This window comes from Loxodonta africana, chromosome X (genome assembly GCF_030014295.1).
Source record: "Loxodonta africana isolate mLoxAfr1 chromosome X, mLoxAfr1.hap2, whole genome shotgun sequence".
In the NCBI taxonomy this organism is placed as follows: domain Eukaryota; kingdom Metazoa; phylum Chordata; class Mammalia; order Proboscidea; family Elephantidae; genus Loxodonta; species Loxodonta africana.
Genome location: NC_087369.1, coordinates 176,279,661 through 176,295,170, shown reverse-complemented (window position 1 = coordinate 176,295,170; position 15,510 = coordinate 176,279,661). Strand labels below are relative to the sequence as shown.

The 15,510-nt window shown below is 42.8% G+C and overlaps 1 protein-coding gene across 1 annotated transcript in view; it reads right to left on the bottom strand.

The window, feature by feature from the left end:
- Nucleotides 1-567: 567 nt before the first annotated feature.
- Nucleotides 568-15,510, bottom strand: part of TMEM187 (transmembrane protein 187) — a 29,989-nt gene continuing 15,046 nt past the window's right edge. The window contains exon 1 of the mRNA XM_064277777.1: nt 568-15,510. This exon is cut by the window's right edge and continues 15,046 nt beyond it. The gene's annotated coding sequence lies outside the window, so the exon portion shown is untranslated.

Here is a 15,510-nt window from a genome sequence, read left to right as displayed (position 1 = left end):
CTGCTCTTTTTTGATTTTTTGTTGTTTGCTTGATATATTTTTTTCCATCCTTTGAGTTTTAGTTTGTTTGTGTCTCTAAGTCTAATGTGTGTCTCTTGTAGGAAGGATATAGACGGATCTTGTTTTTTAATCCATTCTGCCACACTCTTGTCTCTTTATTGGCACATTTAGTCCATTTACGTTCAGGGTAATTATGGATAGGTATGAATTTAGTGCTATCATTTTGATGGCTTTTTGTGTGTGTTGTTGACAGTTTCTTTTTCCCACTTGATTTGATGTGCTGAGTAGATTTTCTTTATATATTGTCCTTTCCTCATATTTGTTGTTGTTGATTTTGTTTCTGCTGAGTCTGTATTTTTCCCTTGTATTTTATTTTGATGAGTAGGACAGTTTGTCTCCTTTGTGGTTACCTTATTATTTACCTCCATTTTTCTAGATTTAAAACTAACTTTTATTTCTTTGTATCGCCATATCTTCCTCTCCATATGGAAGGTATATGATTACATTTCTTAGTCCCTCTTTATTGTTTTAATATTGTCTTCTTTTATATAATAACATCACTATTACCCTGTTTTGAGCTTTTTTTTTTTTTTTTTTGAATAATCTTGCTTTGTTTTTTTGGGTTTCCCTGTCTGGGTTGACTTCTGGTTGCTCTGCCCAGCGTTCTAGTCTTGGGTTGATACCTGATATTATTGATCTTCTAACCAAAGAACACCCTTTAGTATTTCTTGTAGTTTTGGTTTGGTTCTTACGAATTCCCTCAACTTCAGTTTACCTGGAAATGTCCTAATTTCGCCTTCATATTTAAGAGACAGTTTTGCTGGATATATGATTCTTGTCTGGCAGTTTTTATCATTCCATTTTTTAAATATGTCATCCCATTGCCTTCTTCCTGCATGGTTTCTGCCAAGTAGTCTGAGCTTATTCTTATGGGCTCTCCTTTGTAGGTGACTTTTCATTTCTCCCTAGCTGCTCTTAAAATTCTCTCTTTATCTTTGGTTTTGGTTAAGTTTGATTATAATATGTCTTGGTGACTTTCTTTTAACATCTACCTATGTGGAGTTCGATGAGCATCTTGGATAGATATCTTCTCATCTTTCACAATATCAGGGAAGTTGTCTGCCAACAAATCTTCAACAATTCTCTCTGTATTTTCTGTTATCCTTCCCTGTTCTGCTACTCCAATCACTCGTAGGTTATTTCTCTTGATAGAGTCCCACATGATTCTTAAGGTATCTTCTTTTTTTTTTTTTAATTCCTCTATCTGATTTTTCATCACATATATTAGTGCCAAGTGATTTATGTTTGAGTTCAGGAATTCTGGCTTCTACTCTGCTCCTCTGACTTTCTATTGAGTTCTCTACTTCTGTAATTTTATACGTAATGTTCTGAATTTCTGATTGTTGTCTGCCTATGGATTTTTCCAGCTTATTAAATTTTTCATTATGTTCCTGAATAAGCTTCCTAATTTCTTCAGTTGCTTTATCCATGTGTTCCTTGGCTTGTTCTGCATATTGCCTCATTTCCTTCCTGATGTCTTGAAGGGTTCTGTATATTAATCTCTTGTATTCTGCCTCTGGTAATTCCAGGAATGCACTTTCATCTAGAAGATCCCTGGATTCTTTGTTTTGAGAGCCTGTTGAGGTGATCGTGGTCTGTTTCTTTATGTGACTTGATATTGACTGTTGTCTCTGAGCCATCCATAAATTACTGTATTACTTTTTGCTTGGTTACTGTGTCGTAACTTCTTGCTTTGTTTTGTTTTGATACACCCAAATGTGTTGCTTGAGTGAGCTACCTTGATTGTTTTCGCCTTTGGACCACTGACGTCCTGTCCTGAGATGGCTAGAGCTGTTATCATGTATATCAGTCTAGGAGTCCATTCCCTTCTCTTGTATGAATTCAGCTCAGGTGTCCAGGTAGCTGATCATCAAGTGTGTGGTACAGGCTCTGTCCTACAGTCATAGAGGGGCAGGGGTGATTAGTTTAGGTACCGGTATCTGATTACAATAGGGGGTCACGCTCTGAACAAGGCAGGGGGCTGAGAACTGACCCCCAAGTGTCTCTGAGGAAAGCACATCCCTGTTGCCTAGAGCGTGCAGGTGGGTGGGTTCTGCAGACGGACCATGGCCACCCAAAGTTTTTGGTTGTAAGGACTGGGAGGTACCAGTTATTGTTGGACCCCTGTCATGGATGGCTGGGTGACCTGAGTGGAGCTCCTGGTCCTTAGGTCCCTGATGTAGTTAGGTGAGGAACTTGTTTAATAGGCAAAACAATGTCAAACATCAAACACCCACCTCTCCACTGCACAGCTGACATGGTTGTAGTCTGCCAACAAGGGCCTAGTCTCCGGAAATAGGCCCACACTGGTCCATGCTGATGGGAAAGGTGCTCAAAGTCCACGGACCGTTTATGCCTGGACAGGAGCCACTTCTGTCCTGAGCTCCCCTGGTTAGTGGAGCTGGCAAATTATCTTTTCCCCCAGTTGCAAATTTTTTCCTTCTCCAAGGCCGGGAGGATGGCTCTAGGTGTTCAACAGGGCCGATCTCAAGCCCAGGGAATTCAGCTGTTTAAGCCAGCTTGGGGGTAGGGGGGTGGGGGCGTGGTAAAATATTGGCAAGTACTTAGCTTTGGCCAAGAGCGCCCTTCTCCTCAGGTCCCGGAGGTGTGAGTGGGCTATGTGGCTGCTGCTTCTCCCTGAGGAAACTGTGTTCTCCTCAGGTCCCGGAGGTGTGAGTGGACTGTGTGGCTGCTGCTTCTCTCTGAGGAAACTGCGGCCGAATGCTAGTACCAGGCCGCTGCCGCCGCCACCGCTCTCAGGAATGGTGCCTAAGGGCTCCCCACGATTCAGGTCCAGTAACTCCTCTCTGCTTCTGAACAGTCTCTTCCTCCCCCTGACCCTCAGTTCGTTTTCTAACCTTGCCTTTGAAGCTCAGGGCTCCCAGCTTGTCACAAATATACTCATTTCACTTATTTTTTCAGGTCTTTGTTGTAAAGAGGGCTCACTGGAAGCATCTGTCTATTGCACCATCTTGGCTCACCTCTTGCTTTCTTTATGTATGATGTCCTTGATGTCATTCCACAACTCATCTGGTCCTCCTTCACTGGTATTTAACGCATCAGATCTATTCTTGAGATGATCTCTAAATTCAGGTGGAATATATTCAAGGTCGTACTTTGGCTGTTGTGGACTTGTTCTGATTTCTTCAGTTTCAATTTGAGGTTGCATATGAGTAATTGATGGTCTGATCCACACTCTGCCCCTGGCCTTGTTCTGACTGATGATATTGAGCTTTACCATTGTCTCTTTCCACAGATGTAGTCGATTTGATTCCTGTGTATTCCATCTGGCAAGGCCCATGTGTAGAGACGCCATTTATGTTTGTGAAAGAAGGTATTTGCGATGAAGAATTTGTTCGTCTTGCAAAATTCTATCATGCAGTCTGCAGTACTGTTTCTATCACCAAGGCCATATTTTCCAACGACCTGTCCTTCTTCTCCGTTTCCAACTTTCGCATTCCAGTCACCAGTAATTATCAATGGGTCTTGACTGCATGGCCGATCAATTTCAGACTGCAGCAGCTGATAAAAATCTTCTATTTCTTCATCCTTGGTCCTAGTGGTTGGTGCGTAAATTTGAATAATAGTTGTATAAACTGGTCTCTCTTGTAGGCGTATGTATGTTATCCTATCACTGACAGCCTTGTACTTCAGGATAGATCTTGAAATATTCTTTTTTTTTAAAATAATTTTTATTGTGCTTTAAGTGAAAGTTTACAAATCAAGTCAGTCTGTCACATATAAGCTTATATACACCTTACTCCATACTCCCATTTACTCTCCCCCTAATGAGTCAGCCCACTGCCTCCTTCCAGTCTCTCCTTTCGTGACCGTTTTGCCAGTTTCTAACCGTCTCTACCCTCCTATCTCCCCTCCAGACAGGAGATGGAACACAGTCTCAAGTGTCTACCTGATACAAGTAGCTCACTCTTCATCAGCATCTCTCTCCAACCCATTGTCCAGTCCCTTCCATGTCTGATGAGTTGTCTTCGGGAATGGTTCCTGTCCTGGGCCAACAGAAGGTTTGGGGACCATGACCGCCGGGATTCTTCTAGTCTCAGTCAGACCGTTAAGTCTGGTCTTTGTATGAGAATTTGGGGTCTGCATTTTTTTTTATCCCACTGTTTGTTCTCCTCCTCCCTCAGGGGTTCTCTGTTGTGCTCCCTGTCAGGGCAGTCATCGGTTGTGGCCGGGCACCATCTAGTTCTTCTGGTCTCAGGACGATGTAAGTCTCTGGTTCACGTGGCCCTTTCTGTCTCTTGGGCTCATAGTTATCGTGTGACCTTGGTGTTCTTCATTCTCCTTTGATCCAGGTGGGTTGAGACCAATTGATGCATCTTAAGATGGCCGCTTGTTAGTATTTAAGACCCCGGACGCCACATTTCAAAGTGGGATGCAGAATTTTTCATAATAGTATTATTTTGCCAATTGACTTAGAAGTTCCCTTAAGCCATAGTCCCCAAACCCCCGCCCTTGCTCCACTGACCTTTGAAGCATTCAGTTTATCCGGAAACTTCTTTGCTTTTGGTCCAGTCCAGTTGAGCTGACCGTCCGTGTATTGAGTATTGTCCTTCCCTTCACCTAAAGGAGTTCTTATCTACTAACTAATCAGTAAATAACCCTCTCCCACCCTTCCTCCCTCCCCCCCTCGTAACCACAAAAGAATGTTTTCTTCTCAGATTAAACTATTTCTCAAGTTCTTATAATAGTGGTCTTATACAATATTTGTCCTTTCGCAACTGACTAATTTCACTCAGCATAATGCCTTCCAGGTTCCTCCATGTTATGAAATGTTTCACAGATTGCTCACTGTCCTTTATCGATGAGTAGTATTCCATTGTGTGAATATACCATAATTTATTTAACCATTCATCTGTTGATGGACACCTTGGTTGCTTCCAGCTTTTTGCTATTGTAAACAATGCTGCCATAAACATGGGTGTGCATATATCTGTTCGTGTAAAGGCTCTTATTTCTCTAGGTTATATTCCGAGGAGTGGGATTTCTGGGTTGTATGGTAGTTCTATTTCTAACTTTTTAAGAAAATGCCAGATAGATTTCCAAAGTGGTTGTACCATTTTACATTCCCACCAGCAGTGTATAAGAGTTCCAGTCTCTCCGCAGCCTCTCCAACATTTATTATTTTGTGTTTTTTGGATTAATGCCAGCCTTGTTGGAGTGAGATGGAATCTCATCGTTGTTTTAATTTTCATTTCTCTAATGGCTAATGATCGAGAGCATTTTCTGATGTATCTGTTAGCTGCCTGAATATCTTCTTTAGCGAAGTGTCTGTTCATATCCTTTGCCCACTAACACAACCACCACCCCTTCTCCTTCATTAACATTATAGAAGCAGGATTTACAACATACAGGAAAATCACACAATACCAGGAATCATGGCCCAGCCAAACTGATACACACATTTTTGGGGGGTGTGGGGTGGGGGATGTAATTCAATCCATGACATTTCGCCATTCTAATAGGTGTGAAATATCTAATGTGGACATTTCATATAAATGGAATCTTAAACTACGTGGTCTTTTGTGACTGGCTTCGTTCACTCAGAATCATGTCTTCAAGGTTCATCCATGTTGTAGCATGTGTCCCTAGGTCCTATTCTATGGTATGGATGCATCGATGTTTATGCATTCATGAGTTGAATTTCCTTAATGACTAACATTGTTGAGTATTAGTTCACTTGCTCATTGGCCATTTGTATATCCCCTTTTATGAAGGTGTTGTTGTTGTTAGGTGTTGTTGAGTCGATTCCGACTCATAGAGACCCTATGCACAAGAGAACGAAACACTGCCCGGTCTTGCACCATCCTTACAATTGTTGTTATGCTTGAGCTCATTATTGCAGCCACTGTGTCAATCTACCTCGTTGAGGGTCTTCCTCCTTTCTGCTGACCCTGTACTCTGCCAAGCATGATGTCCTTCTCCAGGGACTGATCCCTCCTGACAACATGTCCAATATACGTAAGACGCAGTCTCGTCATACTTGCCTGTAAGAAGCATTCTGGTTGCACTTCTTCCAAGACAGATTTGTTCGTTCTTTTGGCAGTCCGTGGTATATTCAATATTCTTCGCCAACGCCACAATTCAAAGGCGTTAACTCTTCTTCAGTCTTCCTTATTCATTGTCCAGCTTTCACATGCATATGACGCAATTGAAAATTCCATGCCTTGGGTCACAGGCACCTTAGTCTTCAGGGTGACATCTTTGCTCTTCAACACTTTGAAGAGGTCCTTTGCAGCAGATTTACCCAATGCAATGCATCTTTTGATTTCTTGACTGCTGCTTCCATGGCTCTTGATCGTGGATCCAAGTAAAATGAAATCCTCGACAACTTCAATCTTTTCTGCGTTTATCATGATGTTGCTCATTGGTCCAGTTGTGAGGATTTTTGTTTTCTTTATGTTGATGTGCAATCCGTACTGAAGGCTGCGGTCTTTGATCTTCATTAGTAATTACTGTGCTTCAAGTCCTCTTCACTTTCAGCAAGCAAGGTTGTGTCATCTGCATAACACATGTTCTTAGTGAGTCTTCCTCCAATCCCGATGCCCTGTTCTTCTTCATATAGTCCCCAGCCCAGTGCTGTTGAGTCGATTCCGACTCATAGATATAGTCTAGCTTCTGGTATTATTTGCTCAGCATACAGATTAAATAGGTATGGTGAAAGAATACAACCCAGACGCACACCTTTCCTGACTTTTAACCAATCAGTATCCCCTTGTTCTTTCCAAACAACTGCCTCTTGATCTATGTAAAGGTTCCTCAGGACCACAATTAAGTGTTCTGGAATTCCCGTTCTTCGCAATGTTATCCATAGTTTGTTATGATCCACACAGTTGAATGCCTTTGCATAGTCAATAAAACACAGGTAAACATCTTTCTGGTATTCTCTGCTTTCAGCCAGGATCCATCTGACATCAGGAATGATATCCTTGGTTCCTCGTCCTCTTCTGAAACCAGCCTGAATTTCTGGCAGTTCCCTGTCGATATACTGCTTCAGCCGTTTTTGAATGATCTTCAGCAAAATTTTGCTTGCATGTGATATTAATGGTATTGTTCTATAATTTCCACATTCGGTTGGATCACCTTTCTTGGGAATAGGCATAAATATGGATCTATTCCAGTCAGTTGGCCAGGCAGCTGTCTTCCATATTTCTCGGCATAGACGAGTGAGCACCTCCAGCGCTGCATCTGTTTGTTGAAACATCTCAATTGATATTCCATCAATTCCTGGAGCCTTGTTTTTCGCCAATGCCTTCAGAGCAGCTTGGACTTCTTCCTTCAGTACCATCAGTTCCTGATCATATGCCACCTCTTGAAATGGTTGAACATCGACTAGTTCTTTTTGGTATAATGACTCTTTGTATTCTTTCCATCTTCTTTTGAAGATGCTTCCTGTGTTGTTTAATATTTTCCACGGAACCCTTCACTATTTCAACTCGAGGATTAAATTTTTTCTTCAGTTCTTTCAGCTTGAGAAATGCCGAGCGTGTTCTTCCCTTTTGGTTTTCCATCTCCAGCTCTTTGCACATGTCATTATAATAGTTCAGTTTGTCTTCTCGAGAGGCCCTTTGAAATCTCCTGTTCGGTTCTTTTACTTCATCAGTTCTTCCTTTTGCTTTAGCTGCTCGACATTCGAGAGCAGGTTTCAGAGTCTCCTCTGACATTCATCTTTTTCTTTTCTTTCTTTCCTGTCTTTTCAACAACCTCTTGCTTTCTTCGTGGATGATGTCCTTGATGTCATTCCACAACTCGTCAGGTCTTCGGTCACTAGTGTTCAATGTGTCAAATCTGTTCTTCAGATGGTCTCTGAATTCAGGTGGGATATACTCAAGGTTATATTTTGGCTCTCGTGGACTTGCTCTGATTTTCTTCAGTTTCAGCTTGAACTTGCATATGAGCAATTGATGGTCTGTTCCACAGTCGGCCCCTGGCCTTGTTCTGACTGATGATATTGAGCTTTTCCATGGTCTCTTTCCACAGATGTAGTCAATTTGATGTCTGTGCATCCTACCTGGCAAGGTCCATGTGTATAGTCACCGTTTGTGTTGGTGAAAGAAGGTATGTGCAATGAAGAAGTCGTTGGTCTTGCAAAATTCTGTCATTCGATCTCGGGCATTGTTTCTGTCACCAAGGCCATATTTTCCAACTACTGACCCTTCTTGTTTCCAACTTTCGCATTCAAATCGCCAGTAATTATCAATGGGTCTTGATTGCATGGCCGATCAATTTCAGACTGCAGCAGCTGATAAAAATCTTCTGTTTCTTCATCTTTGGCCCTTGTGGTTGGTGCGTAAATTTGAATAATAGTCGTATTAACTGGTCTTCCTTGGAGCTATATGGATATTATCCTATCACTGACTGTTATACTTCAGGGTAGATCTTGATGTGTTCTTTTTGACGGTGAATGCAACACCATTCCTCTTCAAGTTGTCATTGCCAGCATAGTAGACTATGTGATTGTCTAGTTCCAAATGGCCAGTACCTGTCCATTTCAGCTTACTAATGTCTAGGTTACCGATGTCTATGCATTCCATTTCACCTTTGACGATTTCCAATTTTCCTGGACTCATACTTCGTACATTCCAGGTTCATATTATTAATGGATGTTTGCATCTGTTTCTTCTCATTTTGAGTTGTGCCTCATCAGCAAATGAAGGTCCCGAACGCTTTACTCCATCCACGTCATTAAGGTTGACTCTACTTTGAGGAGCCAGCTCTTCCCCAGTCATTTTTTGAGTGCCTTGCATCCTGGGGGGCTCATCTTCCTGCACCATATCAGAGAATGTTCCGCTGCTATTCATAAGGTTTTCAGTGGCTAATGCTTTTCAGAAGTAGACTGCTGGGTCCTTCTTCCTAGTCTGTCTTAGTCTGGAAGCTCAGCTGAAACCTGTCCTCCATGGGTGACCCTGCTGGTATCTGAATACCGGTGGTATAGCTTCCAGCATCACAGCAACACAGAAGCCCCCAGAGTATGACAAACTGACAAGACACGTTTATGAAGGTGTATTAAGATCTTTTGCTTAGTATTTAAGCAGGCTGTCTTTTTCTTACTTATTTGCAGTATTTCTTTGCATACTGTGGTTACCAGTCTTTTATTTGGGTTGTAAACATTTGCCATTCTGTGGTTTGCCTTGTTACTCTCTTGATGTCTTTTGATTAATAAAATAGGTCTTAATTTTAGTGAAGTCCAATTTATCAGTCTTTTCTTTTAGGGTTAGTTGTTTGTCCACCTTCTGGCTATTATGAATAATGCCATATTGGTGTGGGCAGTTCCTGGCCTCTCTATTCTGTTACATTAGTCTGCAGCAATACCACACTGGCTTAATTACCACAGCTTTATAGTAAGTCTTGATTTCCGTTAGTTTATGGATTGAATGGTGTCCTTCAAGAAGATGTTTAGGTCCTAACCCCAGTACCTGTGAACAGGACCTTGTTTGGAAGTGAGGTCTTTGAAGATGTTGTCAGTTAACAGGAGGTTATACCAGAGTAGGGTGGGTCCTAATCCCATCTGAGTGGTGTCCTTATGAAAGGGGAGAACAGACTGGAAGAGATACAATGGAGGGAATGCAAATTTGGGGTTGCTTCAGGCTGGAAAGGCGTTTAAGGGGAGAATGGGGAGTGGCTGCTAATTAGATTCTGGTGACTCCAAAAGTATTAAAAGACATTGAATTGCACACTTTAAACAGGTGAACCTAATGGTATGTGAATTATACGTTACTAAGGCTGTTAAAAAACAAACCCAGCATGCTTGCCCCTAAACCAAAACACGTTGTATTTTTTTTTTAAAGCTGTTAAAAAACAAACCCAGCACGCTTGCCCCTAAACCAAAACGCATTGTATCGAGTCGGTTCTAACTCATAGCCACCCCTATAGGAGAGAGTAGAACTGCCCTATGGGGTTTCCAAGGAGCGGTTGATGGATTTGAACTGTCAGTCTCTTGGCTAGCAGTCCAGCTCTTAACCACTACACCAGCAGGGCTCTGTGCTAGGCCTAGTCCTCTTAATAAATCAGGGCTTTAAACCCTTAGTTTCGGTTGGAACCCTTGCTGAGAATTTGCCTCTCCACCCCAGATGTACTGAATCACAGTCTACAGTTTAACAAGATCCCCAGGTGATTCTTATTTATAATAAATTTTGAGAATCACTGCTCTACTAGCGGAAACCCTGGAAGCGTCGTGGTTAAGAGCTAAGCCTGCTAACCAAGAGGTCGGCAGTTCAGATCCACCAGATGCTGCTTGGAAACCCTATGAGGCAGTTCTATTCTGTCCTATAGTGTCGCTGTGAGCAGGGATCAACTTAATGGCAATAGGTTTTTTTTGGCCCTTACTGGTGGTTTTTAGAATTGGCCCCTAGCCGGGGGCATTAGCATCACCTTGGACCTTCTTAGAAATGCAGATTTTCAGCAGGGGTTCAAACCGGGATGAACTTGTTTGAAGGCCTGTAATGAACACATGTACAGAGGCTCATAGTCCCCCCCGCCTGTGTCTTAGGGGAGAATGCAGGAGTATATTCTTATTTAAGGTGTTTCTGCGAACTTGCTGAATTCCTGGTGGCGTAGCGGTTAAGAGCTATGGCTGCTAACCAAAAGGTCAGTAGTTTGAATCCACCAGGCACCCCTTGGAAACGCTACGGGGCAGTTCTACTCTGGGTCGCTATGAGTCAGAATCCACTCAACCGCAACAGCAACCAGGTTTGGTTTTATTTATTTATTTATTTTTGGTTATGCTCTGGGGCCCATAGGTTTTGGTGATGTTTGTGGGAGGAGTAAAACTCAGCAAACAGCTGACAATGGGTGTTTTCTCATATCCTTTAATGTCTCCAATTGTAATGTTATCCTCTGGTTATTTTTTGACCTTATTTTCTGCCAAGAAATAGTCATTTCAGTACTAAGGAAAGAAGGAAGGAATGGAAGGAGGGAGAGAAGGAAAGAGAGAGGGGAAGAAAGAAAGAGATTTCAGAGGGAAGAAGAGACCTGCAGGAAGGCAGGAAGAGCCCCAGAAAGGGTAGGTATGTAGGGAAGAGTGTGGTAAGAGTGTGAAGATGGTCTGAAGTCGGGGGAAAAGGAAGGAACAAAGGACAGAAGGGAGGCTGGGATAGAAGACAAATGGTAAGACAGTACTCTTAAACGCAACCATATCAGTAAATACATTAAAATGTAAATGGATAAAACACACAGATTGCCAAAAACTGCATTAAAGAAAAAAATATGCTACTTAGAAGAGATACATTTTATTTTTTAAAACATCTTTATTGCTGGTATAGTCGACATATAATAAACCCCACATGAAGGGTTTGAGAAGTTTTGGCATATGTCTGTGAAACCATTGCCACAATCTAGATAAGGAACATATCCATCATCCCAAAAGTCTCCTTCTGCCCCTTTGCAATCCCTCCCTTCGGCCCCGCCCTCCTCTCACCCCAGGCAACCACTGATCTGCTCTCTGTCTCTGTACATTAGCTTGCTTTTCCTAGAAGCGTATGTAAATGGTTCCTACTTTAGGTATGCTGGTTCTGTCCGGCGTCACTCTCTGCTGTAGTGTGTAGCAATAGCTTATTCCCTTCTATTGCTGAGTAGTGTTCTCTTGTATGCATATACAAGTTGTTTATCCACCTACCTATAGTGAATATCTTGATGAACACTCCTGTCGGAGTCTGTGTGTGGACATACGTTTTCATTTCTCTTGGGTAAATCCCTAGAAGTGGAATTGCTGGATCATATGGTTACCCCCAAAAAGTGTATGGAAACCCTGGTGGCATAGTGGTTAAGTACTATGGCTGCTAACCAAAGCGTTGGCAGTTTGAATCCGCCAGGCACTCCTTGGAAACTCTATGGGGCATTTCTACTCTGTCCTATGGGGTCGCTATGAGTCCGAATCGACTCGATGGTAATGGGGTTTTTTTTTTTTTCGTATGGTTAAGTGTATGGTAACTTTTTAAGACACTGCCAAACTGTTTTCCAAAGGGGCTGTACCATTTGCCATTCCCACAAGCAATGTATGGCGTTCTAATTGTTCCACAATTTATATGGAAATGCTAAGAACCTAGAATTGCTTTAACAATCTTGAAGAAGAAATTGGAGGGCATATTAGTGTCTTGGGGCTGCCACAACAATATACACAAAGGAGTGGCTTTAAACAACAGAAATTTATTGTCTCACAGTTCTGGACGTTAGGAGTCCAAATTCAGGGTGTTGGCAGGGCCCTGCTCTTTCTGAAGGCTCTAGGGGGAGGTCCTTCTTGTCTCTTCCAGCTTTCAATAGTCCCAGGTGTTCCTTGGCTACTAGCCAAGAAGTTGACGGTTCAAATCCACCAAGGGCTCCTTGGAAACCCTATGGGGCAGTTCTACTCTCTCCTATAGGGTGGCTATCAGTTGGAACCGACTCGACACAATGGGTTTTGGTTTAGGGGCAAGCACACCGGGTTTCCTTTTTAACAGCTTTAGTAAGATATAATTCACATACCATTAGGGCCACCTATTTAAAGTGTGCAGTTCAATCTCTTATATTTGGAGTCCTGCAACCAACACCATAATCTAGTTAGCGGCCACCCCCCATTCTCCCCTTAAACCCCTTTGTAGCCTGAGGCAGCCACAAATTTGCATTCTATGTGTATGGATTTGCCTAATGTGGACATGTCATATAAATGGAATCTTACACTATGTGGTCTTTTGTGACTGGCCTCTTTCACTCAGAATCATGGCTTCAAGGTTCATCCATGTTGTAGCATGTGTCAGTAGGTCCTGTTCTGTGGTATGGGTGCATCGGTGTTTATCTGTTCATCAGGTGATGGACACTTGGGTTGTTTATCCACCTTCTGGCTATTATGAATAATGCTGTTATAAACATTCATGTACAAGTTTTTGGGTGGACATGTTTTCATTTCTCTTTAGTAGATACCTAGGAATGGAATTGCTGGGTCATAGGGTAACTCTATGTTTAACTTTTTGAGGAACCGTCAAACTGTTTTCCAAGGTGACTGAGCTATTTTCCATCCCCACCATCAAAATTGGAAGGTTCCAATTTCTCCACATCCTCACCGACACTTACTATCATCTGCCTTTTTGGTTATAGCCATTCTAGTGGTATCTTATTGTATTTTGATTTGCATTTGTATCACCCTAAAGACTAATGAGGAGCTCTGGTGGCACAGTGGTTAAGAGCCCGGCTACTAAACAAAAGGTCCCAAGTTTGAATCCACCAGCTGCTCCTTGGACAGTCTGTGGGGCAGTTCCACTCTGTCATTTAGGGTCGCTATGGGGACTTTTAAGGACTAATCACAGCAGCTCCACTGGAGAAAGATGTGCCATCCTATTGGGTAAAGATTACGGCCTTGGAAACCATATGGAGCAGTTCTACTGTGTCCTACAGGTTGCTAGGAGTTGGAATTTGACTTGCTGGCAATGGGTTTGGGTTTGTTTTTTTTCTTTTCCGTTTAAGGACTAGTGATGTTGAGCATCTTTTCATGTGTGGGATCACTTTCCTTCATTTGAAGACTTCCGTTTAATATTTCTTGGAGTGCCGGTAGGCTGACATTGAATTGCCTCAACCTTTGTCTGAAAATGTATTTATTTTGCCTTCACTTTTTTAAAGGATATTTTTTGTCACCTGTAGAATTCTAGGCTTGCAGTTTTTCAGCACATTCATAGATATCATTCCATTGCCTTCTACTATTTCTATTGAAAAGTCAGCCCTAAGTCTTATTATTGCACCTTTGTAGGTAATTGAGCCCTGGTGGCGCAGTGGTTAACAGTTTGGCTGCTAAGCAGAAGGTCATCAATTCGAATCCACCTTCTGCTCTGAGGGAGAAAGATGTGACAGTGGGCTTCTGAAAAGATTTATAGCCTTGGAAACCCTATGGGGCAGTTCTACTCTGTCCTCTGGGTCCCTGTGAGTAGGAATTGAGTTGATCTATTGGCCCATTTCCTCACCTCCTCCCCCAACATCAAATAACCAACACAACTCATCTTCTTCCAAAAGCTCTATTTCTTCCATATACCTCTCACCATCTGCCTGGCCCGCGCCCTGGCCTTGGCCCAGGCCCCCGTCATCTTTTATGGGGACAGCCACTCATTAACCTCCCCGCAGTCTGTGGACACGGGCTCAGCAGGGGCACCCACAAAACGAACTCATTTTGATCCTTCTGGTCTCAGATATTAAACTTTATTGTTGGTTTATCCTCATTTGAAACAGATCTGTCCCCAGGCAATTCAGAATGAAGTCAAGTCAAACTTGGGTCCCTTAGCTTTCCACTCTGCTGAATTTGTGAACCATATTCAACTCCACCACTAGTGGTGAGGTTTTTTTTTTTCTGAACATTCCAAGAGCCATGCTTGTGGTCTATAGGACCCTGGTTGCTGTAGGAACCTTGACCAAGCCCTTGTGAAAGGAAGCTTGTTTGCCACTGTCAGCAGGAGGGCTGAGAATGAAGTGTCCATAATGGAGGCTGCATATTAAGTAGAGCCAAAGGACTGGCTGAAAAGGGAACCTGTGGATTCCTAGGGACAGGGGAGCAAGGAAGCCCACCTAGTGAGCAACTAGACGAGAAGGTCATCTTCTTTATACCACCTTCATTTTTTATCATCTCACCTGATTGCCAATGTACCATCAGAAATATTCCCTAGCTCTTGTTTTTCTGGAAGAGAATGAAAGTCAGCAGGGGAAAACGGAAGGGACGGACACCTCCTGCCAGGGCTGGCTGGGTTTTCTGCTGAGTCACTGCCTTAATGGCTACCGGAGATACCCAACCCCCCTCGCTTCCCCTGTTTCTAAGGCAACCATTGAGCACAGCCAGCCCAGATCAGAAGAGAGGCCCGTTCCCAGCCACCATGATCTTATTTTTTTCTACCCAGTACGTTTTTAGAGCCTATGTTTTTAAAACAAGCTTTTCCTTTGAAAAATCCCTACTCGTTAAAAAAAAAAAAATTTACAGCAACATACAAACCCAAGTCAAAGTTCACTGCCATCCAGTCAATTCCAAGTCATAGCAACCCTATGCAATGTACAAAGGAAGAAAAATCCCTTCTCACTCTCTCCACCTATGATACTTTCCAATGTATCTATTGCTTCGCCCGTATATAATCCTCTTAAGCAGCTCCGAGTCCCTGGGGGTGCAGATGGTGAAGGCGCTCTGCTGCCAATGGAAAGGTTGGTGGTTCCAGTCCACCCAGTGGTGCCTCAGAAGAAACGCCTGGTGATCTACTTCCGAAAAATCAGCCATTGAAAGCGCTACGGAGCACAGTTCTACTCTGAGACGTGGTGGTCACCGTGAGTCGGGATCAATCCAACAGCCACTGGTTGAAGAGCATCCCCTGTCTCCAGTCTCCTCCTGGGATCCCCGAAGTCCCCGTGTTTAACGCCCCTGTGACTCATACTTCACATGTCATGCTGCCCCTTGCTTGTTTCCCTTAACAATATACATTAAGATTCTTCTTCAAG